Genomic DNA, 15,862 nt, shown 5'->3' with positions numbered 1-15,862 from the left:
CAACAGATGACACACTCACACCCAGAGGTAATTGTAATGAGCGTGATACAATACACACACTGCGCTGAGTAATTGTAGCCTACTGCTGGAGTCTAAACAATACTGCGACAGAGGGCTTAATCACGGAAAACAAAGAGACAGCAGTCAGATGGATTGAAAGGACAGAAATAGAAAACAGACAAAGTGGAACCATGGGGATTGACAGGAGAAAAGAAAAGATTTTATTTCAAGCGTGTGAAAGGGAATCTTTTTTGGTGTGATTTACATTTAAATCAGATGTTTAATTTTTAAGACGCTGTAGCGCAAGTGCTGAATGAGATAGTCCTTTTCCATGTGGCTGCTCTGTGTTCACATACATCGCCCCGGGCAGATAAGATCTGTTCCACAAAGTGAGTTGAAAATCAAATGTCTACTTTGTCTGTAAATTCACCTCAAGTCGCAGATTGTTTTGTGTTTGTATATTCTTCCGCCCACTAGAGACATCAGACGGCTTCAGAGACCTCCGACAAACTGCTCACAGGTATTTTGAGGCATTGACGAGCACAGAAGCGTTGAGAAGTAGAAGAAGGAGCAGTAAAGGCAGCACACCCACACCAGAGAACGCTGAATACCTGATAGATGGCAAACTCAAGATGCTGCTTCCCCAACAAAAACACTCCCAGAGAGAGTCAGGGCAGTGAGAGAGCAGCCCAACACATCTGCTGTGTAGGTGTCTGAATGATGTCCCAGAATGCAGTCTGGCTACCCTCTGACCTCCCCGCGGAGTGTTGCTCGAAGTGGCTCATCCACAGTTACATTTCATGGATCCGCCTCGACACACACACACACACACACACACACACATATGCAGCAGCTGGCTGTGATGTGTAGAGGGAATATGGTGATGGAAAAGTGTGTGTATGTGTGCGGTTGTGGTAAAAGTTGGCGTGTCCTTCCACTGTGCATTAATTATACATGTGGCATGTGGGTGTCTGATTGAAATGAATATTTTACTGCTTTTAATCACTGCCATTGCCAGAGTGATGGAGCATCTGGCTGTGTTACCTGGGTAATTAAAGATGCTGTCTCACACACGCACACACGCAACTCTCAGAGGTTGTGTCTGCAGTATGAGACAGAAGTACTCCAGAGGCTTACTAATGAGTCAAAATTAGATTTGGAATGTTTTAAAGCAATGGAGCCCATGGAAAAGTACAGACTCCTCATTCTGTTTTGCTGTTGCATAACTATGATTAGCAAAAAGGCTTTTCAAACAGGCTAGGAGATGGTGAAACTTTAGGTCATGTAGCACATGGAGAGTTGGGCAGAGAGTAGCCTTAGGAATGTGAGTTGCTACAGATGGGTGAGAAATTAAAGGGAAAACCAAACATAAAATGTCTTACTCAGGTGCTAGGCCACCATGTGCTGCCAGAATAACCTTGTCATTGACTCCACAAGTCTGTGGAACTCTAGTGGAAGGAGGGAACACCATTCTCTCAAAAGATGTACCATAATTTGGTGTTTGTTTATGGTTGTGTAAAGTACTTTTTAACATGTTGATCTGAAATCTCCCATAGGTGTTAAACTGTGTGAAGATCTCATGACTGCAAAGGTTGAGTGTATGATTTGCATCACCTTTCTACTCATCAAATCATTGAGTGCCCTGATGCATCATCAATCTGAAAGGTAACCATTCAGAACACCTTTATATAGATTTGCAGTGAACCTTTTCTCTGAGTCAACAAATTGACCCAAACCATTCTAGCAAAATGACCCCTACTATGAAACAGAGGCGACGGATCACCTCACTCTCGGGGTCATGGTTTCAGTTTTTAGTTTCATTTGTCACCCTCACCCTTTCTCTATCTTAAAACACTCGTGCTTTCTGTAGTTAAGTCTGATGGTATGTTTTTAGTATCTATAATCATGTTGAGTCGTGAGTCTTATCTAAAAATATAAACAAATAGTGTATATACAGCTGTAAATGTCGGCGATAGTTAATTAAGTGGTCAATTGTTTGCTCTTATTTAGCTCCTTTTACAACGTCTGTGTAGATTCTCAGTCATTCAGGTCATGGTGACAGTACATGATTCAGTAGAAGGCAACTTGACTTCTTTTATTGTTTTTACAGACTTTTTGAACTGTCATCTAAAAGGCTTGCTTAGTTCAAACTGACAGGTGGGAAATCCCAGGTAGTCATTCCCACCCCCAACTTGAACGGCACAGGGCTTGTGAAACTAACAAAGATTCGATTCAATTCAATTCAATTCAGTTCTACTTATGTAGCGCAAATTCACAACATTTATCATCTCACAGCGCTTACCATAGTAAGGTACAGACCTTATAAATTTTAAACAGAGAACAGAAAACTCGGCACTCAAAAGCTACCTTTGCATTCCCTGTGAGCAAGGAGTCAGCAATGGTGGGAAGGAACAAAGAAAAAGGCACGGGGGAAAAATAGCTCAGACAGAACCAGGCTCAGGGAAGACGTCCATCTGCCTCAACCTGTTGTGGTGACGGGTGTGGGGGATAGCAGAATCTGTTTGGGACAACAGAGGACAGCCAGTTAATGGTAATGCAATGTAATGCAACACTCAGCAGTCCACCTGCATCTAAAGGATAAGGGGCACTTCTTTTAGGTCAGAAATGTCCACCTCCTGTGCAGGGAGGAGTTAACAAAGTTTATCTATGTTAAACTGAAACTGCCATCTATAAACCATTAGCACCTGAAGTCATCCCTCCCCAGGCAGTTTCACAACCATTCACAGCTTAAGTCATGTGATTCTTGGGGTTGTAAATGGGCTGTGAATTGTGTAAGCACAAATACCTCCATACCTTCTTATCACCTCTTGGGTGAGCAGTGGCATATCTTCAAACCTCAAAAAATATGTCCAGTTCTGCTGGAGCAGCCTTGAGCTTTAGCGGTTCTGCAAAGCACTTTACTGTGTTTCTTATTCACCCTTTCACACAAATATTGATACACCAATTGGAGGTGCAGCTGCAAACAAGGCACTGGCCTGCCATTGGAAGCAACGCGGTGTTCAGTGTCTTGTCCAAAGACGCTTTGACATGTGGAGTGGTTGAGGGTCAAACCATCAACCTTGTGATTTGTGGACAGCTCGCTCTTCCAGCCAAACCCAAACTGCTCACAATTTCTTCATAGGAGTGTGTCTGTATAGCAAAATAGTTGCCTAGTAGTGAATGTGCTCTGTGCTGATGGCCCTGATGAGGTTCATCTATCACTGTTATGGATGAAATTATTTCTATGCTGACTGTAGGTAACTGTGGTATTCAAGTCCTCAGTTTTAAATGGTCACTTCTTGTGCCATTCGCCTCATTATATATACTGGACACTAAATTTTGATTTTTTTTTAGCAAATACAGCAAAAACAAAATGCTGAGAAAGGCTGGGGTTGGTCTTCTTGGATGCACTCTAGTGCTATTTAAATAGGTTGGTATCACAGAGCCTTTTTTCTTAGTTTGGTGCAGCTTTAATGTGTGCTAATGCACTGGTCACGTACAGTACAGCTTTAGCCTGAGAAAGTCATGCTTCACTCAGCAAAGCTTAACAATTTAATTGCAGGAAGTTCAGAAATGAACACAATCATGAATCAAAATGAGCGTCCACTTTCCAGTTATGAATTAATGAATCTGGATTTTTTTAATGTGGTCTTTGGACCGTGGTGTTCCTGGGAAATGAGCCTATGTGTGAACAACGGTGAGGAACAGACATGAGGTCATCAAGGCTATCTGGGTATTCTCTTTCAGCACACAATGCAGGTCCTCCTCTAATGGCTCCTCGTGTCCTCTCTGTCTGTCTTATCATCTTGATCTGTGCTTCAGTGTGTCTGTGTGTGTCTGTGTGTTCATGGTTGAACTGGTAGAGGTTTTTATAGTCTGGCTGCTCTGATGCTATTAGAGATTAGGATGTTAACACAGTCCCTCATCTGACTGCATCGATCCCAACCCTTGCAGTGGAATCGCATTAATACTAACAACGTCAGGTACAAGCTTTGTAGCTCCCTTTACCCCTCTCTCTCTTTTTACATCTGCTTCTCTGTCAGTGTTGATTTAAATTTGAATAACCAGCTTTCTTGCTGATCTTTCAACAAGGAGACGGTGCAATTTAATGAAGGGAACGAGCGAAGGAAGATTGCAGAAGCAGAGGGGAACTAGAGGATGTGGAAATGAGATGAGATGAAATTGTTTAAATCAGTCTTCCTCAGCTGCTTTGACACTAGTTGCTTTCAGTGTTGGAGTGCATACATCAAGTCACAACTCAGGGTAAGCACATTAAGAAGTTTCTGTGGGCTTTCAAGAAAAATGAACAGTGCAACAGTATAGTTTACTCATGACAAAGTACAGTAGGATACGAAATTGTTGATAAGAAATAAGTTATTTAAAAACCAACACAGAAAAATGAAATTCAACAATGTTGTGACTTAAGAATGTCACATTTTCCTCTCATTACCTACTGATGAAGACATGCTGTTTTGGGTTTAATTGGTTTAAAACCCTGTCAGAAGATTTTGGTGACCATCAACAGATGAGAAATGTTTGGTCCAGTAGTGAAAACAACACAAATGCCAGCACATTCCCTTTTTCATCTCTGCATCCGTCAGTGCAGCAGTGCATTATATTCTCCCTCTCGCCTCCTCTGTGATCTCTGTGAATCCATCAGAACAACATGGGAGGGTAGAATGCAGGCCAAAACACTGTCAGTCAATGTCAGCCAAATTCAACAAACTGTGACGGACCTGGTTGTGCATTTAGACCAAAAGTAAGGTACAACTGGCGAGCACAGCGGGTGTGTTTTGATGACTTCCACTTTGGCAGGACACATTCAACACAGAAACTATTAACTTATTTCATTTACGCATACAGAACACCGTTTCCTGGATGGTACAGTTGTTCTCTATTTGTGGGCTGTGGAGTTTCCTGCCATATTAGTAGACTCAACAATATGATAAAAGTCTACTAGTTTAGTCCCTTTGACTGATATATTTTTATGTTTGATGTCACTACATCATTAATACTGAATCATTCGTGTGATAGCATCATTTTACTGTTGTAGCTGCTGAAGGTGGAGCTAGTTTGAACTACTTTATAAAGAATAAAATCAGAAAAATGTCAGAGAAAGTTTAGAAATAGAAATCATTACATCCCAAAGATTAATTTGTGAAAATGCCAGCAATGCGACAACATTCACACCGTGAGGCATCGGAGTCCTTAGGCTTCTAGGACGCAATCTACTTCACACTTGTGAGCGGTCTTCATATTTTAACTAAAAGATTGTTTCTGTTATGGATTCACAACAGCACTTTCTGCAGACATTTGGCTGTCTGTTGCTTGACAGTAAGTTTATACTTTGGTAAAAACAAATTGTTCAAAGGCACGATTGTAGATTTTGGACACACTGCTGGCACAGTGTAAAGTAAATAGTAAATCATTTCACTGCATTCACTGCATTATTTCACTGCATCACTTCATAGCATAAATTAAATCCACCACTTTCCTGTTTTTGCTGCATTGCTTCACTGTGTCTTGCTTCCTTGCACCACTTTACAGAGTGGCATCAGCGCACCACTTCACTGATCCACACTGTCTCTCACTCCAAAATTTCACTGCATGATTTCACTGTATGACACTTTGCTACATCACACTTTACTGTAGTCCCTCCTGATTTCACTGAATGAGTTCACTGCACCATTTAACTGCATCACTCCACAGAATTGCTTCAGTATTTTACATTGCTGCATTGCTGCATCTCATCATTTTACTACGCCGCTTTACTGAGGTACTTCACAGTTTCTCTTCACTGCATCACCTTGCACCGTTATTTTTTCAACATGATTTCACAGCATCGCCCTTCACTGCATCACTTCACTGCAACATTCCAGTTGCAGTCACGTCGCTGCATGACTGGACATCATGTTTTAACTGCTTGGTTTCACTGCACCACCTTTCTGAATTACTTCACAGCTTCACTTCACTGCATCACCTTGCTGCATGATCATTTTACAGCATGATTTCACTGCATCACACATCACTGCATTTTTCACTGCATCACTTTGATGCGTTGCCTTGCTGCATCTTTTTACCACTTTACTTCACTGCATCATGCCACTGGGTCATTCTGCTGCTTTCCTTCCCTGCAAAATGTTACTGCTGTACTTCACTACATCATTTTACTGCTTTTACTACACTGCATCACTTTATTGCTTTACTTCACTGCATCACGCCATCATGTTGTTCCACTGAATCACTTGATGACCTTTGCAGCATTCTCCAGGGAATTTCGTGATAGTTTTCTCACCCTCTGGTGTGTGTGTGTGTGTTTTATCTTGCTAACATGTCTGTACTGTTTTTTATAGGCCAGAAGATATACCATGAGTGAAATAAGCAGTCAACACCACGGCAGACCATTGTTTCCTTGGAACTGCAAACGATTTATGGTTGATTTGGTTCCTTAAAGTTGCTTAAATCATTATAAGCACATTTTAAGCTGTCATCTTGTAGGAGGCTTTCTGTGTCATTGTTATTCTTCACAATTCCGAGTTGAGTTGTTGTCTGGCAGAATTTATCTAATTTTACAACTGGCCACAGTGCAGTGCTGAGTAGTTTTACAGTGTTTGAGCAGAATTACAGATGAGCTGGTGTGCTTGAGCTGCAGGGAGAAGGTGGGTGAATGGAGAGAGAGGCAGGATCTTCATAGATCTGCACGTTTTAGAGGACGTCTTTAAACCATTTTAAGACATTAAGGGAATATTTTCATGAAAATAGTAAAGTATCAATTTAAACATGTAACTTCAACGCCAAGCAATGAGTTTTTATGGGTTTAATCTTTACTGAAGAGGGGGACTGTAAAGATAGTGACCTGGATTTGCACTAAAATTTAGCCAGGTCTTCCTTTGCTCATACTCCATCTGTTTATAAAGCAACATGCTGGCTTTTCCACTATTTCATTATCTATCTGGGCCTGCAATAATAATTCCTTAGAATTAATCATGCAATAGGAGTATATATGTTTCTATGTTTTTTATTGTTTTAATTTTATGATGAATTGTAGCAATTTGATCAACGTTTTGTATTGTTTTAAATAAAAAAATCTAAATAAAAATGTTTTGATCTGACTTCACAAAAGGCACCGAAAACTTACTTGCGAAAAGGGGCGGAGCCTCGGCGGAGGTAACCAGTTCGCTACAGGTGCAGCAGAAAGGAGCGGAAATGTCAATCAAACAGGACGGAAAGCACACGCAGTCTGGAGAATACACCTGGAGGCGTTCACTGTGCGTTTGTTGCTCCTCTGAAGTAGATTTGACCCACTCGATGCTTTAGTCAGTGGCAAATAATGCTTCTAGAAACGGCAGCTGTAATTACCAGCTTCAAACACAGAGAAGCAGCACGTGATGTGGCCATCGTGACTTTACATTCAGGTTAAAGTAGAAACCAGGCTGGAAAATGGACAAACAAGCCACAGGTGATACGCATGTTTTCATTTAAGTAACTATGTTACATTTTTACCAGAAAGATAGTGGAGGAATATTTAATTTGAAGAGACAAGATGCAAAAAGTTAAAGTTAGTTAGGCTCCGCATGTTAAGGCATACAAAAATCTAAAGGATCCCACAAGTCACACTTCATTTTTTTAAATAGCATGCATATTATCAGATGTAAAGCTGAACATGCCAGGACTCCCTAAACTTACCACAGATTCACGTGATTTGGGATAAAACACACTATAACAAATAGTACTGAAATAAGAACATGCTACAAGGGCAAAATAATTAAAAATCTAAAAAAAAAAGTTTTTGTATTATCTTAAAATATACACAAATATATTACAAGATGTAGTTCATTTGTCTAAGATGTGCTACCTGATCAAATTAATTAATTATTAGGCTAAATATATATTTAAGATGTAGTTTGTTAGGCTAAAACATGCTCAAAATTCATAATAATTAGGCTCAAATATGTCACTAAGTCTTGTTTGTTAGGCTAAAACATACTAAAATATGCCATATGGTGTAGTTTATATTGTTGTTTTTTAAAAATCTGAAACACATTAAAAATCTAAAACATTTTTAAAGTCTAAAACATGATTCACTGTCAAAATACTTGGATATCTCTCAAACTATTGTTTGTTAGGTAAAAACATACTGAAATATGTCACAGGATTACTTCATTAGGCTTAAACATGATGCTAGACAATCAGACTAATCAATGATTAGATTGACATGTGTTGCGAAATATTGTTTGTTAGACCCAGACATGCTAAAGTATGTCACAGGATGTAGTTTATATGGCTAAAACATGCTACAGGATCAACATCATGAATGACTAGGCTGAAACATGTTAAAAGATAGCTTTTTAATATGCAAAACATACTAAAACATGAAGCAAGGTGTAGTTTATCAGGCCAAAACATGATACACTGTCAAAATACTTAATCATTAGGCTTAAATATCTGACAAACTATTGTTTTCTAGGTTAAAACATACTTCAGTATATCACAAGATTAGTTAATTAGGCTAAAAAATACTACATGAGCAAACTGATCAATAATTAGATGAAAATATGTTACAAATTTTTGTTTGTCACACTAAATCCTGCTAAAATACATTACAAGATGTAATTTATTTGGTTAAAACATGCTACATGAATAGAATGAGCAATAGCTAGGTTAAATGTGTTACAAGGTATTGTTTATAATTCAAAAATACACTAAAATGTGTTACAAGATATAATTTACTAGGCTAAACATACCACAATTTAAAGTTAAAATTTATTACAATAAAACAAGTAAAATGTAATTAAGCTAAAACATACAACAAATATGAGCTTATCAGGCTAATCCATGATATAAATTGCAGTTTAGTAGAAAAAAACATTCTACAAGTTGAGATTGTATTTCTTTATCCAATTTCCTGTGTTAGTTCACGGGTCTGAATTAAAAAGACACTATCTGATTATAGGCGTAGTTGTGATTATTCAGGAAATGGTGGCTAATTGGAGGCTTTGCTGAATGTGTGACAGTGCGTGCATCTAAAACGTGTTCTAAGTTACAGTTTATCAGGCTAAAATATTCCATATGTTATAGTCTGATCAACAAAAACACTGCAAGTTAATTTCTTGCTTTGCTATCTGGTCAGTTGCGTTATTTCATCAGTCGGACCAACAAATACACAATCTGAAAGACACAATCTGAAAAGTCCTGGTGGTGGTGGTTACTCAGGAAAAGAGGACTAACTGGAGGCATTATGTGTATGTGCATCTGCCTGCTTACAGCTACTTACGAGGGATATTATGAGGGATTAAGCCTGGAATAAATTAGAATAAATTCACATTAATCCTTGTACGTTTGTTTCTGTGACGTTTGTTTTAAATTTGACATTATAACTCCAGCTTACTGCTGGGGGGAAACCGGCGTAACATCTTAGGAAACCTTAAGCCACTACACGCTGTTTGCTCAGGTTTGTAAAATAGACTCTGTGCCGAAACCGTAGTGACTGGGAATATACTGTATGATTTTTGTTGGTTGGAGTCCAGCTCAGTTCTGTGGGCTGCATATGTTTAATGAGTAACTTTGATAGCGGAGGCTTGGAAATTGTGAAGAAAACCCCACAGAGCCCTTATTAAACCAAAGCACCGGCTCACATTATACCTCAAAGTCCTACAGATCTGCCAAGAAAATGAAGTTCCACAGTGTCTGTGCATCTATGTGTTATTCAGGCATGCAAGCGAGGGGGAGGGTGCTGAAAACTAGGGTTGATAATCGCATGTTTTTTTCCTCTCTCTCATATCTTCTTAGTTCACTTCTCCTTCAGCTGTCCTCTCAGAAAACCCCATATATCTATACATCCATCCATCCTCACTCACCCTAAGCACTGCTGTCTATTTGCTGTCTCGTTGCCATGGTTTCCATTATGCTTCCTGCCTTGTCTGGTTTGAAGGACAAAGCACTGATGATGGGTTGCATTTAGAGTCAGACGGAAAGAGAAAGACCAAACACTGAAGGAAAATGTATGTACATATATGCTGCTCTGATTTGCCACTGGTTGCTTAAGATCATTTCTCACACAGACACACACTCGCATACACACGACGTGGTCTTCGATCCGCATCTGCAGGGCTCTGGGGAAGCTCGAGAGGCAGCCCTACGCCAACACTTCCCTTGGCGTTGGACGTTTAGCTCCAGCAGGCCTTATCTTTTAACTGATCAATAAGCAGGTGGTACAGCACTCCTTTTACTCTCTACGGGATCGGCCACAGTTTCACAGGACTGCACCAAACCACATTACCCTGCATCAGGCCCGTGTTCTGCTCACTGACTGTGCTGCACGCTGCAAAGCAATACAGGGGGAAAGGATTTGCTCTGAAATCTATAACCAACAACTGCACGTGCACACACAACTGCTTTGGCGTGTTCGTGCTGTGTTTGTGTGAAGTCTTCGGGCTGTCAGAAATTAGGCTAAAACCGTGGACTTTATTTAGCTGACCTGGTTGGAGATTTGAGGAGGAGTCACTGCAGATGAGTGGGGAGAAAAGACGTCACAGAGTGTGTGTGCGTGTGAAAACAGAAAAGGAAGGAATAGGGAGAGAGCGAAAGGAAAGAGAGCTTAAGCTCAATCCTTTCTCTGCCACACACATCACCTCCCCTCCACTGTGTGATTCTCTCACCCCCTCTCTTATTGTAAGGTTCTTAGGGCCTTCCTTAACTTTTAATAAGAGTCTTTAATAAGTCCCCAGATCATGGCTCGGTCGGTCAGGGCTTCTATTTCAACACAGCTCTGCTTAATCTCACTCTAAAATAGATCTGCTCCCTCCTCACTCCTTCCCCCCACCCTCAGCCCCTCTGCCTCCTGTCTCTGTATTTCTCCACAAGATTGTAAAAGAATTTCATAAACTACTGGGGAGAATCAAGCAAGGTTGTATCGACCTCAACGGTTTGTGTGAATGTAAGCAGTCTGGCAAAGGTACATATGACTGGGGATGTAGCAGCTTTATTACTATTAAGGAGGCTCAGCGGGGATGACATGAGAAGTAATTCCTTGGTTTTCGGTGATGGAGCGGAAATTTGCCAAAGAGGTGAAGTCAGAATTAGGCCAGGGTGAGATTTAGTGTGTTAATTGTCCCGTCAGTTAGTAACGTGTAGCTCCATTTGGTTTGTGCCCATCCACCGATTGTGTTTCCTTTGCTCTGTGCGGAAGCCTTAGCCGAGTCGAAATCACAAACCTAAACCACCTGCTTTTTGTCCATGAAAGAAGTTCAAGTCCCCATAACAAGACTGTGAAAGCGTGAGTAATACAAGCGCACACACATGCATTCAACTGGCTCCAAAATTTTGTTATCCGTGCTCAGAGTTCCCGGTTTCCACGGTGTGCACGGGGGTGCTGTGGCGCGTATATGTCATGCTTTAGTCAGTCTCTTTGGCCTACTTAGGCATATTGTAAGTAGCACACTGAGCTGCTTCTCCTTTCCCTGTGGACTCAGGCTGAATAATTGAGTGGTGCTGAGGCAGGGTAATAAGCTACACTGCCACTGTAATAACCTGCTGGACAATGTGCGCGCGAGTGTGTGCTCATGTTGCTGGGGTGCTGTAATGACGGCTATTACTCGAGGCGCGGGAAGCAGATGCGCTGTTTAAGGAACCAGACATGTTATGTAAGCAAGTGTGTTTTCTGTGTCCAGGCTGATGCAGATATCTGGTTGGTGATCCGTCTCCTATGAATCAGGTAGCGCAAGTGTCCTCCATAAGAGCACGCTGTCAGTTTTCTGCATACACTTGTTGCACTGAGAGTTTTTTATTCAAGTCAGGTTTGAATGTCAACAGGTCATTTTACCATTGTGATAAAAAAAAGTGTAGCTGTTACTTTCTCAGCTGTGTTTTTCTTGAAATATTTTGAAGTGGAAGTCTTAAATCACAAATCTGTATTCAGAGTCAATACTTAACTCAAAACAATCAGCTACCACATTAGAACCACACACAAGTGAAAATTATGTTTTTGACCTCATTTACGTATCCATATGGTGTTTTGCTTTTAATATATATATATATTTTTTATATACCAGAAGACATATTGTGAGTGATGTAGGAGCCAGTGAGCTCGTTGTTATAAATGGGAACCAATCTTTGTCCGGGCAGGCGTTCCTCCAGGAAGGAAAATCAGTTCTGACTGTCGAAGAAGCCAATCAAAATGAATTGCTTGTTTTAGATAGCAACTGTTGGACTACAATTGTTTGAAGTAATAAAAGACGGATTATTGGAACCGCAAGCATTGGTCTCGCCTCTCTTCATCAGATGCGGTAAAGTTTGTCAACTCTTTAAATCCTCTGGGGCATCAAGCATCGGTTTAGCCTCTACAGGTGAAATAAAAAGTTAATGCAATGACTGAGCATTTCCACCATGAAACTGCCGCACCGATGATGGTTTAAAATACACAGATTCAGACTTCCAAGGTTTCATATGTAACAACCCTAAGGACCCAATCCCATCAACTTCCAGGATGAAGTTTTCTGTGCCATTGCTCTTCTTCGGGATTGGTTTCTGGGTTGAACATGCATTGTTTGAGGTGCATCAAGTGGCTGAGGGATGCATTGAGAGAAAAGCGGGGTTTTTGTGGACGAACATAGTCTGGAGGAAGCAACAGTGTAAAGCTGAATCTAAGCCATTTACAGAAAAGATTGTATTACATCCATGGACAGAAGCTTTAAAAACTTTAATTTTAAGGTACAGAGATGAATTTTTAGCGGTTTAATAAATGACAGAAGAGGGACCAAAGTGAAAAACATTGATCATTTTGTTACAAGACATTCTTCTGCTGGGAAACCTTGCATCACGGCTTTGTGTTGCTTTGACCCACAACACCCACTTAAACTTTCTTACATACCAAGCACATCCCTCTGTAGTGACAGTACTTCCCCATGTCTTGCACTAAACCATAAAAACTGTGAATGAAATAGCTCGAGGAAGAGCCCGTGGATCTGGTCTCTGAATTCCACAGATTTCATCCCAATCAAACATCCATGCAACAAGGCCCATCCATGGAGGCCCCATCCCACAATCCATATGACCCATAGGATCCATTACCAGTATCTCAGTGCCACATGAAGCCCCCAGATGTCCTTAATCCATTGCGATGCATCACTACCTATACAGTCTATGGCTGATGCATGTAAAGTTAAAGTAATGATGATCTGTTTTACTGTAGTCATTTACTGCTTGTTTGTAGTGCTCACATTCTGAATTGTAATATGTTTGATACATTTACATTCATATTGGAAAAAAAATCATCCATTTACCTGCAGTATCTAACCCTGACTTCTGTAAATAACCTGTGAGATCAGTTTTGTGCAGAGTTTAAATGTGAACTCCACATCAGATGTTCTGTGAGCCAACACCCCCACTGTAGTTTTATGAAGGAGAAAACAGATAAATGTAACACCTAACAGATAGTAAGTTAGGTTAAAGAAACTCATTCTCTGTTAAAGACAGGCAGACATAACAAGCTGAAAGACCATCTGCTGAATTTCTCATGTGTGACCATATTTCACAAGTTTGATTTTAATTGTTGGGAAACTTACTGTCATAGCAATGTTGACTGAAAGTGCTTTTCTTACTTCAAAGTAGAATTTTTCTACCGCCTATATTTTGTCCCTCCCCACCAACTCCCACTATTTTGCTTCCTTCTGCTCTTGTATGTGTGCAGCGACCTGGCGACCACAGATCCTCCCTCCTTACTCTCACATAGTACACACCACTCAGCAGTTTCTCCCCTGCTGAGCACCACTATCACTGTACATCTTAGCGAACCCCTCCCCTGCCGTAATCTCAAACCAGCATCACTTAGATCGCATAAATACTTAATGCACATTCCTAAACCTGAAATACTTCAAACCCGCTCTCTGCCTGGTTCCCTTTCATGTGTCTCTCTTTGCATGGGTGACTGACTGGCTGCTCATTTGATTGATTTTCTTGATCCTTTTTGAAAATTCAAAAGTTAATGATAAGCAATATTGAAGGTGCTTAGCAGACACTATGTATCGCACTTGCTGTTGACACCATCCTTCCTTTCTTCTCTCGCAGATGAAAGCCATGCCTCCTGATTAGTGAAACATGACAAATCAGAGTGATAGCAGAAGAAAAGCCATTTATCAAAAAGTTGGAGCTGACAGCTGTTTTTCTGCAGCGCCTAGGTGAGTGTATTTTTTATGCGTTCGCTTGCTTGTGTACACTTGGAAGTGCACTTCACTTGTTACTGGACTCTGTGTTTATACGAGAACTCCGGGACCTGAAATACTGTCCTCTGTGTGTGTCATGCGCAGCAGTGTGGTGCTGACAGACGTGCAGACATTTCCTCTGGCCACCCTGCCTCTCTCTGTGCTCTTGTCAGTCCGTCCGTGTTTCCATTTTGTTTCTGACGTTTATCCACTGCCCAGTGTTGACAACTAATATAATACTCTGTCATTCAGCCACCTTGCTGCTTGCCCTAACAAAATCACCCTATTACCCAACTAACTAACTTCTGATAACACACGCACACACACACACACACACACACACACACACACACACACACACACACACACACACACACACACACACACACACACACACACACACACACACATATATATATATATATATATATAGAGAGAGAGAGAGAGAGAGAGAGAGAGAGAGGAGAGAGATATGTATACACACACTGAGTTTAAGCTGTCTATGTGATGGATGTGCCCCCTCAAACAGAACTGCTGTGTGTTGCATCTCAACCTCCAGCCTCACCTTCAGGTGATATCCACTACCGAGGCAATCCTCTGTGTTTGTGTGTGTGGAGAAGGAGAGAGTGTTTGATCATCAATACTTTTTATCCAAAAATATAGTAAGAAGTTTAAAAAAAAAAACTCCATATGAAAACACAGGGACTCTCTCACTGTCACATACACACACACACACACACACACACACACACACACACACACACACACACACACACACACACACACACACACACACACACACACACACACACACAGAGGCCCCTATAGTGGCTGATAAAGACCTTTTTGGCAGAGGCTCTCCTCTGTGCTGTGGGCTCATTAATGCTCTGAGTGTGTCCCTGTGACTGAGGACTAAGCCCTCAGCCCTTATCAACACCACCAGGCCCGGTCGGCTACACACATACACACACCACGACGCACAAAAAAAACACACACACAATGGATTATGAAGAGTGCGGATAAGTCGCCAACATCAGCTCCGATATCCCCTTACAGGACAATGACATACCCCCCCCCCAACCACCACCCTTTCTCTCCCATTCCACTGTCACAGTCATGGATAGTGTGTGTGTTTGTGTTGAAGGGTTGGAGTGAAAAAGGGGAGATGCGATGCTTTCCAATTGATCCATTTGTATTTGTTGATCCATCTGTACACAGTCGCTGTCATGGATAGGTCATTTTGTGTGTCGGGCGTGCCATCTCGGCGCAGTATGACATAAAAAAAAAAGCTTACACCTACTACCATTTATTTCCACACACACACAAACTGTGGGGTTATTTACATATTTATTACTGTGCCGTGCTTGTGCTCACACAAATTGATAGTGTGTGTGTGTGTGTGTGATTAACTGGGTGTTGGTGCAGACTAATGTTACAAGCCCGGTTCAGGGAGGACAGTGTGGGGGTGGCTGTTGGTTTATGGCTATTTCAAGTTGCATGTGTGCGAATTGTTGTTTCCTTGTGTTGTCTGAGCCCGCAGGCTGTATCTATTCAGGTTGGTGGAGAATTATTATTACTTTATCCCCAGGGAGAGCAGAGGTGACATGCAGCAACACCCACCACCACTCCCTGCCACGTTCCACAATACTAGTACACACACACAC

The sequence above is a fragment of the Acanthochromis polyacanthus genome, chromosome 4 (assembly GCF_021347895.1).
Source record: "Acanthochromis polyacanthus isolate Apoly-LR-REF ecotype Palm Island chromosome 4, KAUST_Apoly_ChrSc, whole genome shotgun sequence".
In the NCBI taxonomy this organism is placed as follows: Eukaryota; Metazoa; Chordata; class Actinopteri; family Pomacentridae; genus Acanthochromis; species Acanthochromis polyacanthus.
The sequence above is the reverse complement of the archived record's forward strand: the minus strand, read 5'-3'. Positions refer to the sequence as shown.